A 26,679-nucleotide genomic window follows, 5' to 3' on the forward strand; every position below is an offset into this window, starting at 1 on the left:
TACTAAATTGGCACTATACACGTGGGGTGATTTGTACATGCAGGGCCGATTCCGGTCGGCTGCGCAATTCTTTGGGACGCACGCGCCCTCAATCATGGACACATTCCTTTACACGAGATTGCGGCAGAATGTCCGCGCGGTCACCCCAGACTTCCCTCACGAGCCGGAAATCGTGGCCCCCTTACACGCTCTTCTACTCTCCGATACCCCAAAACATGTGGTCTCCATGTTGTACAAGCAATCGTATGCAGCCCTCAACCCCCCTTCTCTAAGAGCCAGACGGGATTGGGATGCTGACCTGGGTGCCCCCCTCTCGGACGAACAATGGGAAGAAAGCTGCTCCCACACGAATGCAGTAACTGGCAATGCCCGCCTTCGGCTGGTTCACTTTAAATTCCTGCTCCGGGTCTATCATACTCCCGCCAAAATGTGCCGATTTGGGTTACGTGCAGATGACAGGTGTCTTCGATGCAAGCAGGCTGGTGCTGACTTCCTTCACCTGGCCTGGATGTGCCAGGAGGTGGCATTGTACTGGGTGGAGGTGTTTCAAGCTATGTCCGAGATGGTTGGCGTGGAGGTCGCCCCCTGCCCCAAAATAGCCCTACTGGGCCAATCTTTTTCGTCGCTCAAGGCGCACCGGAAATTCTTCGCGCTAGGATTCTTACTGGCAAAACGCCAACTAGCTTGCAGATGGGGACGCGGACGAGCCCCCAAATTTAAGACCTGGCTGTCTACTATGTCTACTTGGCAAGATCAACTTCACAATTACGCTGACTTGTTACCCCACCAAATGCGTCCCAAGGATTTGTGGGGCCCCCTTACCGCTTACCTTCTCCGGACTCAGGAGGAAGACCCGGAAGTTCTGAGCCGACTAGAGTCTCCGGCCCGCTCAGACCCCCCGACCACGCACGGTGACGGTCCTGACCCCAGATGAATCATCCCCTTTGGACCTCCCCTTCCTCCCTCCCCTCCCCCACATACCCCCAGCCCACTCTCCACCGCGCTGCCAGTATACCGAGTTAATTGGGGCCAGTCGGGTGATAGGTGGCGTAGCCTCAGTAGCGACTCCCGGGAGGGATCTTGATTCCCCTTCCGATGTGGGACGGGCGACGGCCCCCTGACCGTTCTCCCATCCCCTATTGGGACAATGGCCCACGTGCGCAGGCATTGCGGTCGCGCGATATAGGTACAGACAGCGCATTTTTCAGCCAACACTTTCGATCTCACACTACACTCTCCCCATCCCCACACCTGTTCCAAGTAGCTATATGGTGGCAGAGCAGTCCTTATCCGATACCGACCTGCTTTAACGCGGGATCACTCCGCTCATCTGTGCTACCCCGTGCATTCCTCTGCAACACACAATATATCTGGTGTCCACGGTTGTGGATGGGTTAGGACACATTGTTTTTCCCCGAGTTTCAATATCATAGTTGGGGGGGAGGGAGTGGGAGGGGGGGAGTTACACGGAAAATGACCTCAGTGGTTGCACGTTTACTCTGAAACTCGACGTGGTCTGTCGATTCAACATGTGACTTTTCTCATAGTACGACGCAGCCGGCCCGGATGGGTTGTAGGCTACACGCTGTGTTAACTAATTGCTCTTCTCCACGCCGTCCTGGCAATGTTGAATCCAGTTCTTGCTGCCGGCCTTCATGCAAGGTTGTAGGCGTGAAGCTGTGTATTAATTACTTGCACCAAATAAAGGTCTTTAAAAAAAAAAAAAAAAATGTTGCTAATCCAAACAGCAAGTGTGCTGGACTTTTACATTTTTTCCATAGGAACCGTTAATCGCAGCTACAGACTCTGGTAAAGAGCTGGTAAAGAGTTAGCCTCAGTATTATATTTTGAGTTATAAACATAATTTCTACTTTTGATTTTTAAATCTTCTGTAAGCATATGATTATCACACTAATTAATAGTGATATGTCAGAAAAAGAAGACGTATACACTCAGTTTACATTTTTTTTATGAACATTTATTAAAACAAAAATAAATAAATAGAAATTTAACTTTAACATAACAGTATAATGAACAAAATGTGAGATGGACTCCAATGGTAGGAGCGTAGGTAACCTGCAAAAAATAAAATGAAAATAAGTCTTTAAAATTAGATCGATGTGATTGAATGAGGTGAGAGATTACATCTTTACGAAAGGCAAGATCTTTTTTTCGCACATTCACATCAGGGTAGTGTACCCTACCCCTCCCACAGACTCACCCTCAACAGGAGTCTGTAGGGCACCGCTGCTTGTAGGCTTAGGCCTATCTTATGGTAAAGATGGTATTTAAAATGAGACAGAGATGTGACTGAATGAGGTCAAAGATCACAAATTAACATAACACTTGCCAATTTTGCTTATTCACACGTGTGCAGTGTGCCTGATACATCCCACCACTCTCATAGGCCCGCGCTGAAGAGGTGTCTGTAGGGAAGTGCCTGCTGGGTCAGATCTACAGTATGGTCCAGGAGGTCTTTAAAATGATTCAGAGATGAGACAGAATTAGGTGAGAGATCACGTCATTATGCAGGACAATATTGTTTATTTGCAGTGCGTTTACTTGGAGTCATTGTGTATCTAGGCCGCTCTGCTTACCTTTTGCAAACACTGCTTTTAGCAGAGCTCACAACTTGAATTCTGCTTTGGTTCTATACTGCAGACTGTATTAAATTAAGCCTTGATTTATTTATTTAATTGCAAAGTGGACAGCAGCGTTCATAACTTGAAAAGAGAAAGAGAAACAGTGTGAGAGAGAGGGAGAGAGAGAACGAGAGTAAAAAAGACATTGAAAGTGTGAGAGAGAGAAAGTAATAGATGGAGTAGGAGAAGTAGTGTTCATACTTGAGAAAATCTTAGTAGCTCACCTTTTTGCCTCCGGTGTGTGTCCAAGCACGTGTCGGTTCATAGTGTACAGTTTAGTGATCTGAAATGAAAGATAGTATAGCGTTAGTAATACAGAGTACATACAACTGTACACATGTTTATGCGTTATGCCTTTGGACACTCAGGGTACTGTATTACATCAACTTCCATTGCAAGGAAGTGTCTGTGTGCTCTTTTTCTCCCAGAGTACTATAACCATGCACTCCCACTGCATAGCTGTGAGTCTCATTACTGCGTACCCAGACTGTTGTACCCCACTGTCTCCCAGTGTCCGGAGGCAAGTGCCCTTTCTTGAGCATCCAGACTGTTGCAACCTATCCACTCCCACTGCCTGGAGGTGATTGTACATTGGTAGGCAGTCAAGTTGGTGCACACTATCCACTCTCTCCGCCCACTGGAGATTTCTCGTTGCTTCGAAAACAAACTTCTTTGCACACCTTGTGCCATTGGTGTGATTCAAAGAGGGTCCACCAAATGTCGAAGCAGCCTCCGTACGATGGCCATGCATCATCGCAGAATCCTCAAACGTTGAGCTTCAGAGGTGTTGGGGGGACGCCAATTTCTGAAACAGAACCTGTTAGATAAAAAGGAAGATAAGATTGTGCGCCATTTGTTTATCAAAGGAAAGAGGAAGTGAGAAAGTGACTGAAAAGAATCTTCGCAGCTCATATTTCTGTCACCGGTGTGTCTTTCACCACGTGACGGGACATAGTGCACCCTGAAGCTCTACATCTAAAAGATAGTAAAAGAAAGATGTTATGATTGGTAATTGCCACTATCTTAATGTGGAGTAGAATAACATCGCCCTTTCACACACCTTCCCTCCCGCATTAAAAATACAACTATTTGTACAGTTCCAACTTGTTTAATGGGCTTCGATTTATGAAGAATTAGTAGAGTAGTAATGCTTTCCACCCGGTTATAGAAAACAAGTGGTGCGCAGTGATACACGTGGTTTCGATCATCACGAGCGAAGGACATTTGACCGACTACAAAAACTTTCCTGCTATAGGAAAAAAATATACAAATGCAATACGATACGGTATATAGGACTGCGTACGCCTAAATCGCTGCGTCGCCTTTTTGTATCCAGTCTGCTGCACCCTATCTACTTCCTCCGCTGCACATCCAGGCCTCACTGCTCACCTTTTTGCGGACAGGGCATGTTCTACATCATGCAGTCCCGCTCTGCCACCAAGAAGTCTCATATTTGTTGCTGAGTCTTGATATCGATATGGCAAAGGACATACTCGTGCACCCATCATCATCGCAGGTTCCTCACCCACTCAGTCCTTGCGGTACCACTAACTCAGTGACCAAAGAGCCCACGCACGTGCTAGTGGGCCCACCTGTTCATTAGTTCGGATCTACATGAGGCGTATGAACTACCAGGATGGGCCTTTACAGCGCTTACGATAGGAGCAACTCTAAAATGGCGTAGAGCATGTGCGCTCCGTTTTTTTTATTGGTAGGGTCACGTGTGTTGTGATGTCTGTACTGGATGGGTGTGGTATGGGTCTATACTAGCAAAGAAAGCGGGAGTGTGTGTGTGTGCCGTTCTGACAACTAGACCTGGAACTAAGAAATCACTACAATGGAAATCTGGGCAATGTAGCGTTGTTGTGTTTTCCTGGAAGCGTAAGCGGAGTGGGCTGGACTGACTTATGCCAGTGCTGCGCGAGGCTGTGAACCATGACTCCGGAGCTATGGGTGTGGTTCCGTCGTTGAACGCAAATGTTTCATTATGTCTGTAAAGTCCCACAACATGGCCAACATGGAAGGTACGGGGTATCACAGACCCTATATTCATCCATAGTTGCACACATAAAAGATGGTGGACATGACGCATTTCTGCGAATATGAATGTTTGTTGTACATTCCGTGGAGTATTGTAGCTGTGGTAATACAGGGCTATGAAAGCTTTAGGTTGCAGTTTTTGGCACATGAAGGGCAGCTAATATATATACGTTTGTGATCATTCGGGTATACTGTCGAACTTGGTGCTAGAAATCAGTGTTCGAGACTCGGAGTCACGTCCACATCCTGTTATTGATGAGAAATGAAGTAATCTATGCGTGCTTGAAAATCTAGTGTAAATACATTGCTCATGTAAATTGCTGGTATAGTTTTGGGTCGACTTCGTGCTATATAAATATGCTAAAAAAAATCAAAAAATCGAGCAATAGCACACACTTATAAATTTACTATACACTTTGTTTGCAGTATTGTAATGATCCAGTTTGTACGTTCGTATTTGCAGAACGAGCGATAGAAAGTTATATAATCTATGTTTATGTTACTGGCAGAGGATGTTATAGTTAGGAATTAGCATATAAAAAACCTTTGAAATTCACTCGTACAAAACCATAGAAATTCCTCCGTTATAGTTAGCTGTGCTAACTATAACTCACGCACCCGCAATGCACTGCTGATGATGTCACATATTACATCATTCATGACATGGTCAGTGACATCACTGATGACATCTCAAATGACATCACTGATGACATCACTGATGACATCATCCACATGACAATCTGATACACCTCATCACACACTAGTATAACCCTTGATCACTCGTTGTAAAATAGAGTACCATATTTGAAAGCATTGACACACACATACAAGTTACTACATACGCACTGACTGATTCCTAAGTCTACACACACAACTGTCCATTCACCCACAGAATCACTAATACATCCAGTCACTGATCAATGGTAACACTATTAAATGTACTCATACACCTATATAGACATTGACATATCAGCAGTCATCCTAGTCGGTTAAGCGGTGATGCTACTCCCTCATGAAAAGAATCAATCACACCCTTCATTTACTCACCTACACAGTTATACACACAACACCTGATTTATACATACACATAGTAATTCATAGTTACTATGTTAAAAAATCATTATTACAATTATACACTCATGCATGCAGTTACTCTCACAATCACTGACTCTTACGTATACTTATTTATATACACCAACTCTCACATACAATGCCTTTTATTGTTCTACTTTATTGGAGATGTACCACTGACACATAAATTCACTTACCAGCACACAAATAAACACACTCAGACAACCAAATAACTGTTTCCATAAGCACTCCTAAACACATATGCCTAGACAATCAACCACTCACACATCTATGCATAGAGTTACAACTCCCCCACCCAACCAGAGATACACTCAGTCTTTCTTACAAATTCTCAGTCAACTAATCAATAACTAATATAGACACTCATGTAGTTAGTGACCAATTGATGCAGCGGGTTATACAACAACAGAGACAGTGATACACACATTCACATAGTTTGGTTACTAACCCATATATTTAGTGAGACACATTTAATTACTCACTTAAACAAACAGTCAGACATCTACTAAATCCTCCATCCAGACAGTTATATATCCATTCAATCTTCAATACAGATTGGCATATATATAATAGATATTTAAATTTCAAACAAAACCACATTCACTGGATGATGTCATCAGTGACGTCATCAATAATGTCATTTTAGATCATCAGTGATGTTATCAGTGATGTCACTGACCATCTCATGAATGATGTAATATGTGACATCATCAGCAGTGCATTGCGGGCGCGCAAGTAATAGTTAGCACAACTAACTATAATGGAGGAATTTCTATGGTTTTGTACGAGTGAAATGTCCAGCTAACTATAACACTCATGAAACCTATGGTTTTTTCAGTGAAAAAAAATATTATATAAATATATATACACACATATATATACATTACCTACTGGCGGTCGCCAGTAGGTAGTTATAGTTAGGACCTAGTTTCCATAGGAAATCCACAACATTTTATTTGGAATAACTTTGGTGCCGGTGGATGAATCTTAGTGAATTTCTCCAAGAAAATGGCCTGCTCAGTTCTGCTCCTTCCCTGAAAGTTTGGGGGTGATTCGTCAAGTGGGGGCCGAGAAAAAAGGGTGGTCCCAAAATGTGTTTTCCCCATGCAGTTTTCCATAGGGTCCTTTAGCCAGGGCCACAGCCCGAACGGCTGAACGGAATTGCACGAAATTTGGCGGAGAGGTAGAGTTCTGTTCGCAGATTGTGCTTTTGTTAAATGGTGTAAATCCATACAGCAGTTTCTGAGAAAAGTGCAAGTAAAATCATAGCGATATCTAGAGTCGGAGTTCAGTACGCGTACTGAAATCTGTTCAATTACAAGCTAGAGCTGCATGCTGATTGTCTGTGACCTGTCTTTTAACACTCGAAACCAGGAAGTATTGGTGGCCATCTTGTGCCTCGCTAGAACCGAGTCACAAGAAAAGTGTAAAACAAAGTTGAGAAATAAGGGAAGGGGGTAGGGTAGAGATATTCTGACCCTCTAGGCTTGCTCAGGGGGTCGTACATGAATGTTTAGGCTCTATTTTGTATTTTATTTTTTAAAGAAAAATCGCGGCGTACGCGTATGTAAATACCTACAATAACGAGCAGGAACTGCATGCTGATTGGCTGTCAATACTCCAAACCAGGAAGTGTTGGCACTGGCAGCCATGTTGTTTCTCGGGAGAGCAGAGTCACAAGAAAACAGTAAAACAAAGTTGAGAAATAAGGAAAGGGGGCAGGGTAGAAACATTCTGAGCCTATAGTCTTGGTCAGGGGGTGGTACATGGATCTTTAGGGTAAATTTTTATTTTTTTTAAAATAAAAAATAGCGGGGTACTCGTGCAGTACTTGTACGCGGTGGAAAAGGTGAAAAAAAAAGTAGAAGTCAGTTTTATTTCTTAGGTCCCGGGGGATGAATTACGGGGGTAATTTTTCTGCATAATGGGGGCTTGTAAGGTGCCCCGAGCACTGGGGAACGGTACTCCTCTGGTTTTATTTTGAAGTATGCAGGGGGGGTTACGGTCCTACTCCCCGCAGTCTCAGGGAGCGGCACCCCTCGGGTCTTTTTTTTTTTTTAAAAATGCTTTGAGCTCTCTCTCTCTCTGTCCCCGTACACGTCGCGGGGAACGCCAACTTTCTGGGGCAGTGATATGTAAAATGATCTTCCAGCTCCGGGTATCTGCATTGTCTGGAGTTTTTTTATTAATGTTGGGAGGGTGGGCTTGATAATACATCCTTGTTAATTCCCATAGAAGCCTATGTTCTGGTGCTTACATGGGGTTCTATGGGAAATAACAAGGCCGTATTATCAAGCTAATTATCGCCATTTTATCGGCAGTTTCTTGCCAATAAAACGGCGATAATTTTAACACCGGTCCTTGATAACATGCACCTAAGTTTACTGGTCAAAAAAAAAGAGCAATGGGCCATATTATCAACAAAAGGAGATACATTATCGTCGTTTTTATTTGCAGGAAACGATAAAGCGGAGATAAAGGGCTTGATAATATGTACTTGTGAATAACCATAGCGGCATAGGTTAGGATCAGAACCTGGGCTGCTATGGGAAGTTACTAGAACCTATTATCAAGCACATTATCGCCGCTTTATCAGCAGTTTCCGGTCGATAAAAGCGGCGATAATGTACAGCCTTTTGAATGTAAAGCTTTCCTTTTTTTTGGTGTAGCAGTTGTACTATATGGAAGTGCCTATTGCATTACTGACGCCCGTTATGGGGACTTATTTCTAATGCATTCCTATGAAGGATTTGTAGATCTAGGCCTCTATGCTTACCGCTGTATAAACCTTGCGGCCAAACACTGCAGCCACTGGAATGGACACCTTCGGTGTGCTGATCTTCTACACGTCCAAGTAGACAACAGTATCTAAGTTTAAGATAGAGAAATGATGTCATAGAGAGTGAGAGAGAGAGAGAGAAAACATTAAAACTGTGTCGCAGGGTCTGGAGTTGAGATTTTTTGTTGAATCAGACGTAGATTTACTAGCTCCTTGCATCACTTTACCAATGTTAAAAGTGACTCAAAAGTGGCGTGATAAAGTTAATGATCTGTTTGTCAGACTGTTGTAACCTATTTGTTGTCACTGCTCGGAGGTAATTATAGATTTTACAGAGAAGCTGCTGTACACTAGGCACTCTGGGCCATAATATCAAGCCTGGGCGACAAAAATTATTGCCACTTTATCGGCAGTAACGTGTCACTAAAGTGGCGATAATGGGTTTGATAATATGCTCTATGGAATTCCAATCTAAGCTCATGTCAGATGTCCTTCACATCTAACATGAGCTTTGATTGGAATTCCATAGAGCATATTATCAAACCTATTATGGCCACTTTAGCAGCAGTTTGCTGCCGATAAAGTGGCGATAATTTTGTCGCCAAGGGTTGATGATATGGCCCTCTCTCGTTTCACAAATAAAGCTAACACAACACTTCTACGAGTGCAGTGTACCTGGTACATTTTACTTGTTATAGTGCCGCGTTCAAGTGGTGTCTATATGGAAGTGCCTACTGCGTTACTGACGCCCGTTATGACGAATTATTTCTAAAGCATTCCTATGAAGGATTTGTAGATCTAGGCCTCTGTGCTTACCGTTGTGTAAACTTTGCGCCAAACACATTAGGAAGTGGAGTTGGCAACTTAAGTTGAGCAGATCTTCTACACGTTCAAGCAGACAGCAGTGTCTAAGTTTAAGAGAGAAAGAGAAATGATGTCACAGAGAAAGACAGAGAGGGAAACAACATTAAAACTGTGTCGCAGAGTCTGGAGTTGGGATTTTTGTTGAACCAGACATAGATTTACTAGCTCCTTGCATCACTTTACCCATGTTAAAAGTGACTCAAAAGTGGCGTAATAAGGTTGTGGATCTGTTTGTCAGACTGTTGTAACCTATCTGTTGTCACTTCTCGGAGGTAATGATAGATTTTACAGAGAAGCTGCTGTACACTACGCACTCTGGGCCATAATATCAAGCCTGGACGACAAAATTATTGCCACTTTATCGGCAGGAAAGTGTTGCTAAAGTGGCGATAATGGGTTTGATAATATGCTCTATGGAATTCCAATCGAAGCACATGTCAGATGTCCTTCACATCTAACATGAGCTTCGATTGGAATTCCATAGAGCATATTATCAAACCTATTATGGGCACTTTAGCGGCAGTTTGCTGCCGATAAAGTGGCGATAATTTTGACGCCAAGGGTTGATGACATGGCCCTCTCTCGTTTCACAAATAAAGCTAACAGTACAGTTTTACGAGTGCGGTGTACCTGGTATATTTCAGTTGTTATAGTGCCGTGTTCAAGTGGTGTCTATATGGAAGTGCCTACTGCGTTACTGACACCCATTATGGCGACTTATTTCTAATGCCTTGCTATGAAGGCTTGGTAGATCTAGGGTGCTGTGCTTACCTTGTATAAACAGTGCGGCCACCAGAGTTCACCATTCGACTTGAAGTCTGCCTATACGTCAAAGTATATTCAATAAGTTGCAGAGAATTCCATTGCTCTTGCTCGATATGCCGTGGTTGCTTCTGAACGATGTTTGCTGAAGGAAACAAAAGGACATTTTAATTAGTCATCGTAAACTGAGTTGCGTAACTACTATCAAAAGTGAATTTTAATGTGGGTTCTTAATATTCCGTAGTTAAACAAAGGAAGATCAATAAGTTAATAGAGGCCTGGGACGGCCTCGTGACGTAGAAAAGAAAATAGAATCATGGACGCACAATTAATAATAATAGAGGCCTAAGCACGTGGCGTAGTACAGAAACACGACACAGAAATGTATGCACGCACAATTTTTAAGATTAGAGGTGTATAGGACCTCGTGACTTATAAAGAAATATTTCAATTATGTGAGTACAATTTAAAACCATTGAGGGGTAGGAAAGCCATATGAAGGATAAAAAAATATCATTATGTATATACAATTTACAGTGGAGGCTGATGTTGTGACGTCTTCTCTTACCTTTGCTTCTGTCGTCTTTTGTCGTGTCTTGAAAGGCTGCGGTTTTGCTGGGTATTTTCTACAGTCTGTTTTTCATCGCAGCACAGGCAGGCAAAAGAGAGCGTGCTCACGTCAGTGCCCGCATTATATGGGAACCGCGGGGGCTGATCACAGCAAGGCCAGGGCCGTCATTGGTAGCGTTTTCGCGGTGTGCAAGAATGATGGCCCTTGGGGACATGCCATTGGGTAATGTATTGGTTTCCAGGCTAAATGATAGCAAGCATGCGAGGTGGTGGCATGTGGGTAGTGTGGGCGGGCGTGCACCGCCATGTGCAAGTATGAGTGTGTGCACTAACCATTAACAACAGAGAGAGATGGGGGCGATGTTATAATGTACGCAGAGGCAGGCCCGGAATCAGATCTGCAATGAGTCAGCACTTCTAATCATTGTCCTTAGCACGCCCTGAGGTCTGATTTGTCACTGAGAGGGTGATCGCACCATAGTTTGTACTGCGTATCATATTCAGTGTGTACCCGCGCATACGGTACGAATATGCTTTGACGTTACGTGTCGCATTAAAGCTTCGGTGTGACGTCATGTACGGCGCTCTGTACACAAAAGGGGGCAATGTTTCTACTTGGTTTAAAACATGTATGTATTTAATGTAGATACTAAGGGCAGACATTTGGGATAACTATGCTTTTTTTTAAATACTTTTAATAATCCTATATTACTTTTAAAAAGAATTACACAAATCCACGTAGAAAATCATGCGTACTCGTATTGAAAGAGCTGCGCAAGCACATCATAAGCGTACGCAAAGCCATGTGACTTTAAAAGTAGAGATTTGATTGGTTCGTAACTTTTCCTATTGTGAGTGTTGAAAGTTCCGTCCCATTATAATTATTCGACTTTGACTTTCTAAGAAGAAGCATTTGTTGTGAGAATCTTCTCAAATAGAAGGAAGATCACCATAATAAGAGCAATGGAGTCATCTTCCAGCAGTTCTTCAGAGGAATATTTAATTCCTGAAGAATCTCCAAAGAATAGGAAAGAAGCTCTAATTTGGAAGTTTTTCACTTTTCCAGAAGCTCAAAAAAAGGTTAATGCTGCAAAAGTAACCTGTAAAATTTGCCAAACGACTCTTTCATGGGGTGATCCATGTAAAAGAAATACTCCTTTGGCACAGCAAATATGGTGCGACACGTGAAGAACTTGCACCCCAAGAACTTTGCTCAAGCTGAAAGACAGAGGTTGCACGAGAGCCCACCTGCTGCCTTTCTGGTAAGTATTCTTTAAGCTGTATGTTGGGAATCGTGGTATTGGAAAGTCAATTCTTGTCCTTAAGTGGGTGTGTGTTGCAAAAACCTATTTTCTTGTTCACCTCAAACCCTCCAGTGAACCTTTCAAGGTTACATGCGAGAAGTATGAATTGCTGATCTGCTGCTCCACGAGTATTGGCTGCACTTGTGTAAGAGCCAAAGCGGACCCACAACTTCGCTCCTGTGTGTGGTGCAATTATGAACGGCAGGACCGCTGTAATATCGCCTCTGTGTTTGTCCAAAAACACAAGATGCACTCATCTACAGGTTTCAATATTCATTTATTGTAACAGGAGGTCTGGCATTTCACTTTGAAAGCAAAGTCTGTTTTCGCCTAACGCTTTCTGGACCCTCCCGGTCCTTGATCACAGGCTCAGTTTGGCTCCATGCTTTCCTTCCCAGTGCTCTTATTGACGAGCTAGTCGTCATTATTGCCTTCCGGTAGGCCTTTCTGATAAGTATTCTGTTATAAAGACGTACACTGGTAATTGGTAAACATTTCTTTATTACCTTCATACATCACTAGAGTTTCAGTCAGCTGAAGGCAGCTGTAGAACCTTGGAAACAAAAGGGCATGGAACAATCTATAGCAGGCAGAACAGAGCGGAAGTGGAATAAACCACTAAATGAAATACAACATAGGAGGATTATAACATATCTCTTTGACCACGGAAAAGAAAAGAAAAACAATGGAGAACCAACACTAGAAGGGAACAATGGTGAGGAAATGAAACCAGGCAGGAAAAGGAGCACAGAGAAAGGAGAAAGGAGAAGGTAAAGAGAGAGAAGAAAACACAAAAAACAAGTACCATATAGCAAAGCAAGACAGAAGTAGGATAGGAAGTTAATACACCAATCTATTTGACTTGAAAATCACTTTGCCAGACCAGAGGAACTCTGATTCTCTGAGACCTATAGATAATTTGTGGGTCAGTGCTTACGGGAACATTCTGAGTAGTAGTAGTAGGGACCATGGTGTGTCCACTGACAAACTTATGTGCCACTATTTTGTCCAGACCCCCAGTTTGTTCATTTTCCAACAGCACAACATTACGCCCAACTCTGGTAATTCTGAGAGGCTCTGAGTACCTGGAACCTATGCTTCTGCGTGGTTTGGGAAGATCAACACGCACCCACTGTCCTTCACCAAACCTCGTGCTGAAGAATTTTCCAGGGTATGGCATCCCTATTCATCACACACCTGCCCTCCCTTTTCAGCCAAGTGGCAGATAACTTCGGTTTAGGAATTCTGCCTTTAATGAATACAAGCAGAGTGACTTCTGTGATACTGTTAGGTGCAGTGCAGTATGCCTATAAAGTATCCAGAAGGGCAATTTTAGAGGGTATGTCCATTACTTCTGCTCTTCGCAAACATTCCTTAATCATGCGATTCATTCTTTCAACCAACCCATTCTCAAAAGGACAATATAGAGCAGTTTTGTGATGCTGCATTTGGAGATCATTCAAGAATTCTTTCATACAATCAGAAGAGAACTGCACCCCCTTGTCAGTAACCAAAGTATAAGAAATGCATTCCTCAAAGAACACGTTTTCTAAATAATTCATAAGGGAATTAGTGTTGATGGGATGGGCACATTTAGAGACCACCTAACGTGTGTGGTAGTCTACTAATACAAGAATAAACCTGCCATTCAACACTTTGAGATTGAGAGGACTGATTATGTCACGTGCTAATTTGGTCCAGGGGGTACCAGGAACCTCCACAGAAGAAAGAGGAGGCTTCCCGGCCTGGGGTGTTTTATCACTTTTGATGCATTTTAGACAGTCTCTCACTTCACGTTCAACAATAGCATCCATTCCTGGCCAACAATAATCCAGACATATTTTACTTATGGTCAGACTGCACCCCAAATGTCCCTCATGCTCAATATCAATGATTTTCTCTTTAGGTTTCTCTGGTGGAATTATGTTCTCACCTATGAACACTGTGCCGTCATGCACACTCAATTCCAACCTGACCTCCCAATACCTGGTCACTGGTTGCACAACACTTCCTTTGTTTGCTGGCCAACCATTGATTATGTACACTTTAAGTGCACTCATCTCACTGTCAGCTAACAAGCACACCTCCCATTCTAGTTTATCCATGCTTGAAACTTTGAGTACAACTTCTTTATCTTCCTCAATATCGCTATCTCCTTTAACTTCTGCTGGTGTGTGGGAGAGAAAGTCCTCCACAACATTTTGTGCACCAGGTACGTAATATACAACAAAATTGTAGACTTCTAAACCCAAAATCCATCTAGAGATTCTAAGTGTAGTCCTGGCAGAACAATTACTAGTGAAGGCATATATTAGAGGCTTATGATCAGTTTTAATAGTAAAGGGTATGCCCCATAGAAAGAATTTAAAATGCCTGATTGCCCAGTGACAAGCAAGAGCCTCTTTTTCCACCACAGAATAGTTCTTGTCATCCCCTATGAGAGCTCTGGAAGCAAACGCAACCACCTGTTCATGGCCATCCACCTTCTGAGTCATCTGCTGACACCAGTACAGAAAATGGTGGTATTGCTGGGGTCAAATCTGCCAAGTGCAGGAGCTGCTAGAATGACCTCCTTGACAGAGGAAAAGGCACAATGACATTCTTCGTCCCATACGAACGGACACTTAGCTTTGAGTAGTTTGCGCAATGGCTCCACTATGCTAGCGTAGTTTAGTATGAATTTAGAGTAATACACTGAAAGCCCTAAGAAAGACTTGAGTTCATCCACATTACTGGATTCTACTGTGTTTTGAATGGCCTCCACCAGGTTAATCTTAGGTTTGGTGCCATCTTGGGATATGGTGTGTCTCAGGTATTCTACAGAACCTACTCCAATACGTCATTTTTCTTTTTTTAAGGTAAGACCTGCCTTACATAACTCATTGAGTACTTTTCTCCGCATATCATTATGCTCCTGCTCATCCTTCCCATGGATTAAAATGTCATCCTGGAAGCAGAAGGTACCACGTATGCCTTTTAATACATGTTGCATGATCCTTTGGAAAGCAGCCACAGCGGACGCTAAATCAAAAGGCATATGGAAGTATTGAAAAGCCCCCAGCGGAGTTACAAAGGAGGTGAGGTGGCGAGACTCTGGATGAAACTCCACCTGATGGTAGGCAGAGGATAAATTCAATACGCTAAAGAAGCTGGCATCCTTAGTTGAAGTGAAAACCTCATGAATGCATGGCAGGTGGTGTCTATCTACACAAATGTTTGCATTGAGATCCCTTAAATCAATGCAAAATCTGATTTCTTTGTTGGAAGCTTTGGTCGGTAGGACTACTGGAGCAACCATTGTGAGCTCTCAATGGGCTCAATTACACCCAATACTAACAATTTGTCAAGCTCTACCTTAAGCGGAGTTAACATCATATGGGGAATGGGACTAGGTTTATGCGCTACTGGTTTAGCTCTGTCCTTTAATTGGATGCAATGTTGATACCCTTTCAGCAGTACTAATCTTTCCATGAACACTTCAGGAAAGTCACTGCACACATCATTACCACACACCGATGGATCTACCAGCAGCACTTGATCAGAACTGTTAGGCTCTAGTTTGATCCATAGTTGCTTCTGATGTTTCCATTCCCAAAAATGTGACTTTTTCTGAGTGATGTAAATCTTCCCTACTGTGTTCCTACCTTTGAACCCAATACGCATGGTAGTCATGCCTAGCAACAGTATGCGATCACCATTGGAACCTCCAGGCTTAATATCAGGAGTTTCTAACTTGTTTTGCAACTCAGGAAATATCTGGAAGAACACATTTTTGTCAACAAGGGTATATGGTGAGCATGACTCAACGAATACAGTGGCCAGCTTATTGTTGAGAGCAATTCTGCATGATGGAAAACATATACAATTACTGCCATCTTGTAGCTGGAATACAAATTTGTCCCCTTCTGTTTTATCTTGTTCAGCCACTAATACAGATTTTGAACGCTGATCTTGACAAACCCTCGCTAAATGTCCTTTCTTCCCACATTTGTGGCATACAACTGCTCTGGCTTGACATGACAAACTGTTGGCAAGATGGTTGGGTACCGACACCTATAACATTTAGGTCCTTCTGCATGAGACAATAACCCAGTGGTTTTGTTTCTTATATCCCTGCTAGCATTTTGTTTATTAATCAAATTGATTGTATTGGTGGTATCACCCTGTTTCATTTCCTTGATGCAATTAGCAATATGCTCTAAACTTACAGCAATTTCAATGGCTTCTTTAAGATCTGGATTTACCACTAGTAATTTCTCTTGAATGTTGGCATTGTTGGTGCATCTGACTAACTGACCTCTGATTAGGGAGTCAGTTAAGTTCTCAAATTCACAAGTGTTAGCTTATCCCCTCATGACTGCAATGTACTATTTCACCTTCTCATTCTTTTCCTGTATTCTGGAAAATAATGTGTGCCTCTCTAACACTACATTAATTTTCTTGCCAAAATGCTTCTCCAACTTGTTTACTGCGACTTGATACGCATTCTCATCCTCATCACTGTCATCTCCATCTTGGGAGCACACTGAGATATTGTTGTTTGTCTTGGGACCCTCTACGCCTAAATTAGGGAGTAAAGCGTGTAGTTTGCACAATGGAGAGAATGATTTCCCTCCTATAGCAGTGAGGTATGATTCTAGTAAACCTATCCATTGCTTCCAAGGTAGGTTAGGTTCTCCTACATCATTCAAGAATGGAGGTGGTTGTGACATACTAGCTACAGCCCTGACACTAATTGGAAAACTAATACGTAGAACACAAAAAATGTGTAAAAAGCAATACAGTGGAATACTATAGGAAAAATAGCAGTTATACCCAAATGCAGAGAAAATATTTCACAACAATCATAAAATACTGGAATACATTCTGAAATAATGAATGAAAATAAAGTTGTATAGAAAATGTGGCTGCAAAAGGAAAGTTACAATAGTTCCATGAAGGGTGGATCCAGTAAGGAATGCCAACAATTGGAGCATTCAAATACACTAGGGAAGCTTGGCAGAAAGTCACTAAAAACTTTGTCTATCAGTGCGGTCAGGATGGTAACAAGCACAAGTAAGGGAGAACTGACAGGCAGGTATCAACACGCTGTGCATGTCAGCAAGATGCAGAAAACTGAAACATTTCCTTAAAAACAACACACATGAAAAAAATGTATGAGCACGGTCAGGATGGTAACAAGTACAAGTGAGAAAGAACTGACAGGCAGGTATCAACAAGTTGCGCCTGTCAGCACAATGCAGAAAAAAAAAAACATAAACAAAACACACATGAAAAATAAAAACAAACTGACCGCCCAGGTACACAATCGCAGTGCCGGTCAGTGCGATGCAAGGATGGCAGCAAGCCACCAAAAGATGACAGGCCAAACGAGCTGCTGTGCCTGTCAGCGTCTGCACAGTGTCGAACACGAGGAGGGCAGAAGTTCAGGAGGCAAGGCTGTATCAGCGGGGACGACTCTCAGTCACTGATCACGCCCGGGATGGAGAGACTGTTCCGGGGCAGAGAAAATAAGGAAGGCAGAGTTTAAGGTGCCAAGAGGCATGGCCCAATCAGCTTGGTCGACTCTCACCCGCCGATCTCACCTGGGAAATCAAAGTATTTCTGGGACGAGGAGCGCCCACCTCAGCTGTCCTGACAGAAATGGAAAATGCTGAGACAGGACCCTAGGCAGAGCAAACAGGCAGCCAAGGAAAGCGTCACAGCTGCTGAAGTTGTAAACAATTGCTGAGGACTCCACAGCCAGATCGAACTATTGTCAATAAGGTGGAATCCAAACGGCTGGCAAGCACTCCAACAGCTGAGCATGGGAAGGAAAAAAAACATGGAATAAAAAGAACTCAAGTGCCACCCTGGGGTTAAGGAACTGTCGGGAACCTCAGCAGGTGGAAAGACAGGCTGAGACGCACCGCTCGACCACAGACCTGGAGATCCTCTTACTTAAAGTTCAACAAAGAGCTCAAGAGCGATTAACTTCAGAGGTGTCACACAGCAGAATGGTACAAAAGGGGTGGTGATGGACGGAGCATCTGAACCAATCAAACACTCACACCCAGTCAACAGATCTGGGTTTAATCCATCACCGTTCTGTAGCCCACTCTGCCACCCCAGTTCAGACATGGCCATTTGCAAATCAGTCTGACCCTGTGCCTCATGGGAACAGTCCAGCCCGAACTGCCAAGCCATGCCTTCCCTGGACCGGACTCAAGCTTCCTAGGACTGGTTTCTGGCATTACAGCCGTCTTCAGCCAGGCTTGCTTGAATCCAGTGGCAAGGTGAGCACGGGACTCACGTCTGAGCATACCCTGCCAACTTATGGCGGCCAAAGCGGTACAAAAGGGATGGTGATGGACGGAGCATATGAACCAATCAAACACTCACACCCAGTCAACAGATCTGGGTTTAATCCATCACCATTCTTTAGCCCACTCTGCCACCCCAGTTCAGACATGGCCATATGCAAATCAGTCTGACCCTGTGGCTCATGGGAACAGTCCAGCCCGAACTGCCAAGCCATGCCTTCCCTGGACCGGACTCAAGCTTCCTAGGACCGGTTTCTGGCATTACAGCCGTCTTCAGCCAGGCTTGCTTGAATCCAGTGGCAAAGTGAGCAAGGGACTCACGTCTGAGCATACCCTGCCAACTTATGGCGGCCAAAGCGGTACAAAAGGGGTGGTGATGGACGGAGCATCTGAACCAATCAAACATTCACAGCCAGTCAACAGATCTGGGTTTAATCCATCACCTTTCTTTAGCCCACTCTGCCACCCCAGTTCAGACATGGCCATATGCAAATCAGTCTGACCCTGTGGCTCATGGGAACAGTCCAGCCCGAACTGCCAAGCCATGCCTTCCCTGGACCGGACTCAAGCTTCCTAGGACCGGTTTCTGGCATTACAGCCGTCTTCAGCCAGGCTTGCTTGAATCCAGTGGCAAAGTGAGCACGGGACTCACGTCTGAGCATACCCTGCCAACTTATGGCGGCCAAAGCGGTACAAAAGGGATGGTGATGGACGGAGCATATGAACCAATCAAACACTCACACCCAGTCAACAGATCTGGGTTTAATCCATCACCATTCTTTAGCCCACTCTGCCACCCCAGTTCAGACATGGCCATATGCAAATCAGTCTGACCCTGTGCCTCATGGGAACAGTCCAGCCCGAACTGCCAAGCCATGCCAGATCTGGGTTTAATCTATCTCCGTTCTTTAGCCCACTCGATCAGACTTGGGTGCCAGAGTGGGCTAAAGAACGGCGATGGATTAAACCCAGATCTGTTGACTGGGTGTGAGTGTTTGGTTGGTTCAGATGCTCCATCCATCACCATCCTCTTTTGTACCACACAGCAGAATGGAGCAGCCCCAATACGAAGAAGGTGTCCGATGAAGAGAAAGGAAGAAAACGTCCCTCCCAAGGTAAGTATCTTGTAAGTAGGAACTGCTGCCATTAGGGAATAAAATGCTAGTGGTGGTGAAGCTGTCCCACACAGCGATCGTCACCAGTGTTATAAAGACGTACACAGGTAATTGGTAAACATTTCTTTATTACCTCCATACACCACCACAGTTCCAGTCAGCTGAAGGCAGCTGTAGAACCTTGGGAACAAAAGGGCACGGAACAATCTATATTGGGCAGAACAGCGGGAAGTGGAATAAACCAATAAAAGGAATACAACATAGGAGGATTATAACATATTCATTAAGCCGCATGTTGGGGAATTGTAGTATCGGAAAGTCAATTCTTGCCCTTCAGTGGGTGTGTATTGCCAAACATTTTTCACTTCAAACCCTCCAGTGGGCCTCTCAGGGTTATGTGCCAGAAGTATTAATGGCTGACCTGCTGTTCCGGGAGTATTGGCTCCACTTATTTCAGAGGCAAAGCGGACCCAGAACTTCGCTCCTGTGATGGTGCAATCTTGAACGGCAGGACAGCCGTAATATCACCTCCTTCTACAGTAAAACATTGATCCCTGCAGAGGAGTGCATCTTTTGTCTTGGGAAAAACACAAAGGTGATATTACGGCAGTCCTGCCATTCAAGATTGAACCACTATTGTCATTGATGAACTTTGTACAGTTGCAGCATGGTGTTAATAAAACTAAGCTATCTCCTGTGTGACACAACAATTTTTATTTCAATCTTTTCTTTTTAAATCTTTTTCTAAAACAAGAGGCAGCTGATATATTTGTGACAGAGCAATTTATCCAATTTTATTTGCAGTATCCCGTATCAGGGGGGTTCATCATTTTCCATACCATCAGGACTTGACGAATTTTGGGAGTATTATATATTAATTTAATACAGGTAAGAATTTAAATCAAAAACATATCTATGAGGAACTTAGAGAGAGGACAATAATAATGACACTTAATAAGTAAGCACTCATATCTTTCTTCAGGTTACCACGTACTATCCTAATATGGTTTGTGTGATGTGTGCAGTTGAGATATAGGTATAGGATCTATTGATAAGTGCGGAACTAAAAACCTCGTTTACATTGTAGGTATTGACCTATACATGGGAAAAGCTAATAATAGGGAGCTTTCACTAATTACATACAAACTTAGTCACATTGTCCTTTACCTATTACAGTGAGATATTTACGCAGATACAGCAGATTGACGATTGACCCAATTGACAGTATTCAGTTCTTTAAACCACGAAAACTAACCTGAGAGGTAAATTGCTTAGCACAATTTTTTTCATCAAATAAGAAGGAATATACATAATTTATAACTATGACTCAACCACATAATCCTGAAGGAGGGTACTTAAAAGTGCTATGATTAGCTGCTTATGATGACTCCCCTGGGTCATAAATATATATAAATAATAATATAGAATCCTTGAACCTGTATGGAATGCAATGTAGTGCAATTTGAATTTGATGATGTGATTAGTTTAAAATGAGAGTAATGTACATACTTTAGATCTTGTTTGCTTGTATAGAACTCTTTCACAATTTTTAATATTGTAACAGCCCTTTGTTCAGAAAGAGACCTTTTTTTAAATGGTGTAAATCCGTTCAGTAGTTGCTGAGAAAATAAAAAAATAAAAGTTTAGATATTTAGAGGCGCAGTGGATCGGCGCACCCTCTCGACCACGAGCTTTATTCTAATTGGCTGTCAACACTCCAAACCAGGAAGTGATGGCAGAAAAAGAAACACAACCCAGGGCCCAAAAAAACATTTTTTTTTTTTAAACAAATAGTCTGAAATCTCGCTGGGTGAGCGAATACGGATGAGAAAATAAAAAAACACGAAGCGCGTGCTCTAGTGCATCATTATTATTTAGGCCCTGGGTGGGCCAAGTCCCAGGGGTATTGTGAAATTTATTTGCAGGGGGCCAGGGATACCCACGCAGCCCCGGAACCGCAACCCCCCGGGGCTTTGCCTAAATAGTTGCAGGGAGGCTCACGGCCCCCCGCAGCCCCGGGGTCCGCCACACCCTGGGCTTGTTTTGTTAATGTTCGGACATAAACTGGCAGTCTCTGTTATATCTCTCAGTGCAAACTGAAATGGCTTATAGGCAAATAAGTGGTGTGTCCAGGGTTTTGAAAGGAAAGAACATTTTATACTAAACTTTGGTTTTATGCATTCAGTCGACATCTGAATAAAATATAATAATTAAAGCCGCAGTCTGTGGGTTCAACTTTCTATTATTGGTTTCCACTCTAAATTTGTAATTTCTCTGTTTTTCGATGTCATCAGTGATGTCATAAGTGATGTCACTGACAATGTCATGAGTGATGTAATATGTGATGTCATCAGAAGTGCATTGCGGGGGGGCAAGTTATAGTTAGCTGAACTAACTATAACGGGGGAATTTCTATGGTTTTGTACGAGTGAAATGTCCAACTAACTATAACGCCTCTGAAACCTATGGTTTTTTCAGTGAATTGCTAAGGTTTTTTAAATGCTAATTTCTAACTATAACATGCCTGAAACCTATTTATATATATATGTGTATGAATTCCAATCCTGTAATCCTTCGTTTGGAAATCAGGCGCTGACACCATGGGATCAGTATATCAAAGAAAAAGTTTTATTCCAAATCGATCAGCTTGATGCGTTTCGGCGGCAAAACCGCCTTGTTCACAACATCTTGTCACAGTGAGTAAAGTGCATTATATACAAAATAAACAGGTGATTGGCTTGGCAGGAGCCTACGTGGGTTGCCATGGAAACGTTCCAAATTCAGCAGACATGGAAGAGGTATGTTTTGTGACATATAGGTGAGTCATGGTCTTCACATGTAGTATTTCTTTTATGGTCATCCACATTATGCGATATTTAGATATATAATCTTTAGTTATCGATTTAAATAAAATGCAATTTAGTAAATACAATGAAAATTAATTGTAAAAAAGGGAAGAATAAATTGTTACATTCAAAATATTCTTTTTCATTGTCATGTGGAAGTTTGAACGTTTGAGTTCTGGCATACCGTGATCATTGCACTAAAACCATAAGTACATGCTCTGTGTGTAGTGTATTATTCCGTGATTTACAACCTGAAAAAGATAAAAATTGACTTTAGCAAGGTGCGGCCTATAACAGAAATGCTTATTGTGTGTTGCTGCCCCGTACTCCTCGAGTATATGTTCCACGTTAATCCAAATCCACTATATGTCTGTTAGCAGGGTCGGATCATATATAGCTACCTGTAGGGTGCTTTTGACTTGTTTTGGTAGCAAGTGCATTGTTGTTGGATATATCGCCCGTAAGCTTTTTCTAAACCGTGCTGCCCAAGTGGGCCTGTGGGGCAGAGGTGTGTCGCAGATCTCAGAATATTGGGACCTAACAACTGTTAGATTTTTAGGCCACATGTGATTTTGTCGAGTGTGTATTCTATGGATTGTGAAGACAGTGGTTTGAAATAAAAATGTGTGTTAAATGTGTTGTAGCTTCTGCCATAATGCCAAGAAAGAAATTACTTTTTGTGACTGAAAAGTCTGTGTTAAGCACATGTGTTAAACAATAATAGGAGGAGTTGGTTCAGGAAAGGAGAGTTATACTAGACTGGTTATATCATCTCAGTGCCAAGTGAGTTGCATATGATATTAGAGATGCACACTCATTGCTTCGTTTTCATTCAGACCATTTGGAGTCTTGGAGTCGAGTAGGATGATGTATCTAGACTCCAATCTTCTGAGCGCTGTCTGTTGCCGCCCCTGGCATTTTTCTTCACACTGTCGATTACAAAGTACTGCAAATCTTCTGCCCTGCCCCAGTCGTGTGCATTGATGTGGCGTGCCACTGGATACGCAGGATCATCGTTATTGATCGCTCGTAGGTGTTGTAAAATCCTTATATGTATGGGGTGTATAGTGCTCCCTACGTATCTTTTATTGCACGTGCATTTAAGGACATAAATCGCGAAGTCTGTTTTACATGTGAAATTCTCTTTTATGTCTAAAGGAGTTTTTCTGAGCGGAAGCTGTACTTTGCTTGTGTTTATGCCATGCATGCAGGCTTTGCATTTGGTGCATTTATGAAAGCCATTCGCGCTCTTGAGCCAAAGGGTATTCTTCTCTTTGCGTGGTGCATTGGACACTAATTCCTGTTTCATCGATTTTGCCCTTCTGAATGGAATCTGGGGCAATTTGACACATGATGGTCCTATTGTGGGGGTCACTGCGTATCACTGGCCAGTGTCTGTATAGAATGTTACGCAATTGTGTGTGATAGGCGTTGTACCCTGTGATCAGTCGTGGTGTTTCTGCTGATGTGGTTGTTGTCTGTAGCACGGTTTTTTTAAAATTAATGTCTCTCTACTTTTGGAGTTGCATGTTATCTCAGCTTTCCTGAGGATTTTGTTCTTATAACCTCTGGCGTGTAATCTGCTGAATAGCTCCTGTTTTGATTTTTCGTAGCCTTCTTGTGTGCTGCAGATGCGCCTCATTTTGAGACATTCAGCGTAGGGGATGCTAGTGATGAGGCTCGTGGGATGAAAGCTGTCAGCATGTAAAATTGTGTTTCCTGAGGTTGGTTTCCTATATTCCCGACTGTATTTTGTTGTTGTGGACAAATAATTCCAGATCTAAGAAGACAATAGACTTCTTACTGGTTGTGCATGTGAACTGCAACTATGGTATATATGTGTGTGTGTGTATATATATATATAACAATTCCTCGTTCACAGCAGTCTTCTCCAAGACAAAACGAGAGTGGACCCAGGTATAGTGCATAGATACTATATTTATTCACGCACAATATATATATACTGTAGTGCTAGATTTCACATGCGTGCCACAGCACTACTTGGCACCCACAGCACCAGCTTGCACCCAAAAACATTTGCCACAGCACCAGCTATAAACCACAGCTCTTGCCTTGTCACTGGACTGCATCCACATCATTCACCAGATATAATCCCACATCACCAGGTATAACTCCACAACACCAGATAATCATATAACCCCCCATGGTGGTACAATTAATAAACCCATTGCTTTCTCCTGCTTTTGCATTGTTTTTAACTGCTTTCTCCTTCCTCTCCCCCATTTTTCTGAGTAGTTTCTCCTGCTTTTGCCTCGTTTACTGCTTTCTTTTTCCTTTTCCCCATTTTTATGAGTGCTTTTCCTCGCTTTACACTGCTTCTCCTTGTTTGCTGGCCATGTCATACTCCTATCCCTTCTTGCCGGTTTCTCTTCTTTTAATTGCTCTCTCTTGCTCTTTCTGCCTCTCACTTTCTTTAGCCACCAAGTCTCACTGTGTTTCTCCCTCCTTTGTTCTTTCTCACTGTCTCACTTTATTTTGTCTCTCTTATTTTTTCTATGATGTGCTCCTTCTCTCGCCCCAGCTTTCTTTTTCCATCCATGCTCCTTTGTCTTTCTTTTGCTCTATCTATTTTCCTTTTCCTTTCAATCGCTTGCTCTTTCTCCCCCTTGCCTTGTTTTGCGTTATTATCTTTTCCTCCATATTTTTCCCTTCTTCGTTCTTTCCCACTCTGTCTTATCAGTAGTATCGCACAACAAATTAGGAGCCATAAGAGCCATTTGGCGCCTACTGCAGCAAAACGTCATGTCCTGGTGATTTGCTCAAGCACAGCACCTAGGAGCTTAATTTTCAAATTGCCAAACACCTGAGGCAACAAACTATGACATACAGCCAGGATTGGATGCAGCAGGTCAGTCGGGGGCCAAAAAGCGTTATGAGCCTGTGAGTGAACGGAGTGCTGCTGCAGGGCACAACACATGCTGCTTCTTACTCTCCGAACTCCTATGTCTGAGGTGTGAGGCGCTAGCCTGCACACTATGCTGGGGGCTCGGGCCATGGTTAGTCTGACTCTGAAGTCGGGTCACGTGAGGCAGTTCTTATTGATAGCGTTCAGCTACCAATGACAGTGCTGCTGGACTGCAATCACTGTCATTGGTAGCTGGGCGCTACGCTACTACTACCAACAAGAGTCTCATTGGTAGCGTAGCGCTCAGCTATCAATGACAGTCAGTAGGCTATCACTGGTAGCTGCCTACCACCAGGAGGATGACCTGATCCCAGACTGTTTTGGCGCAAAGGTTCTGCCCGTGCTGTTGAATACTGCTAGTGCAGCTTAACACTACAGAGTGACCAAGCAGAGAGTGATCTGGGGGTTAAGCACCCCCTTTGTCCCATCCCACCCTCACGGACATCCATGCTCTCTGGCTGATAGAGGAGTAAGGGCCTGTACTGACATAAGATGCAGTTTCTGTCTTAGATTGATTATTTTATTTATTACAATTAAGGTCCAGATGTACTAAAGGTTATTGCTTCCTTATGCAGATGCAAACTGGTTAAGAAATGATAAAAAAATACTTTTAGTATGTACTAAACCACATTCAGAGTGTAGAAATACTGATTTGGTAGTTTATAGTATTGGTACAGTGATGTTTCTATGATCCTGTTAAGGTTTGCATTAAGAATCATGCTAAACCTCAGGAAAATCCATAAGCAGAGTTTAATTGAATTTATGTATATTTCTTTTTTTTATTTTACCAAGGCTTGTTTGTGACCAATGCTTGTTTGTAACTGTATGATATCAAGCTATTGCCAAAAAGGAATTTACCAGTGCTTGTTCACTTTGAAAGATCAGACAGTTGTTGGTGGAGCATTCAAGAATCTGGCAATCTTATTTGCATTAGGGGCACGTGAGGAGAAAGACAGTTCATTCATGTGCCCATGTGTTAACACAGTCGTTTAATCCTCTTGCCTAGTTTCAGCACGTTTGAGCCTTCCTGCGTCATCTAGAACCCCACCCTCCTGGAAGACTATTTAAAGCCCTATCGAACAAGGAAAAGCACTTACGCTCATCACTCCACCTTCCAAGCCTGAAGTCTTCTCTTCTCCGATCTCCTCAGCACGACTTTCGGATTCTTCAGCAGAGCAGGCCCCTCGGAATCCCGGTGATGTGCTAAGCATATTTCCTTTCCGTCTTTGTTAACCTTCCTTCCCTCACCTGGAAACTTGAACTCCTGTGATCCAGGTCTCATTTAAAGGAGCCTCGCATTTTGAACATAAAGTAAGCTTGACATTTTCTTGTGAAAACGAAGCGCTTCCCAAACAAGTAAGTTCTTGTGCATTTTATATTCATTATTTAAAGACTGAGACAATGCACATTGTGAATAGAGCTCTTTTTATAAGTAAA

Source organism: Lissotriton helveticus, chromosome 8 (genome assembly GCF_964261635.1).
Source record: "Lissotriton helveticus chromosome 8, aLisHel1.1, whole genome shotgun sequence".
NCBI lineage: Eukaryota > Metazoa > Chordata > Amphibia > Caudata > Salamandridae > Lissotriton > Lissotriton helveticus.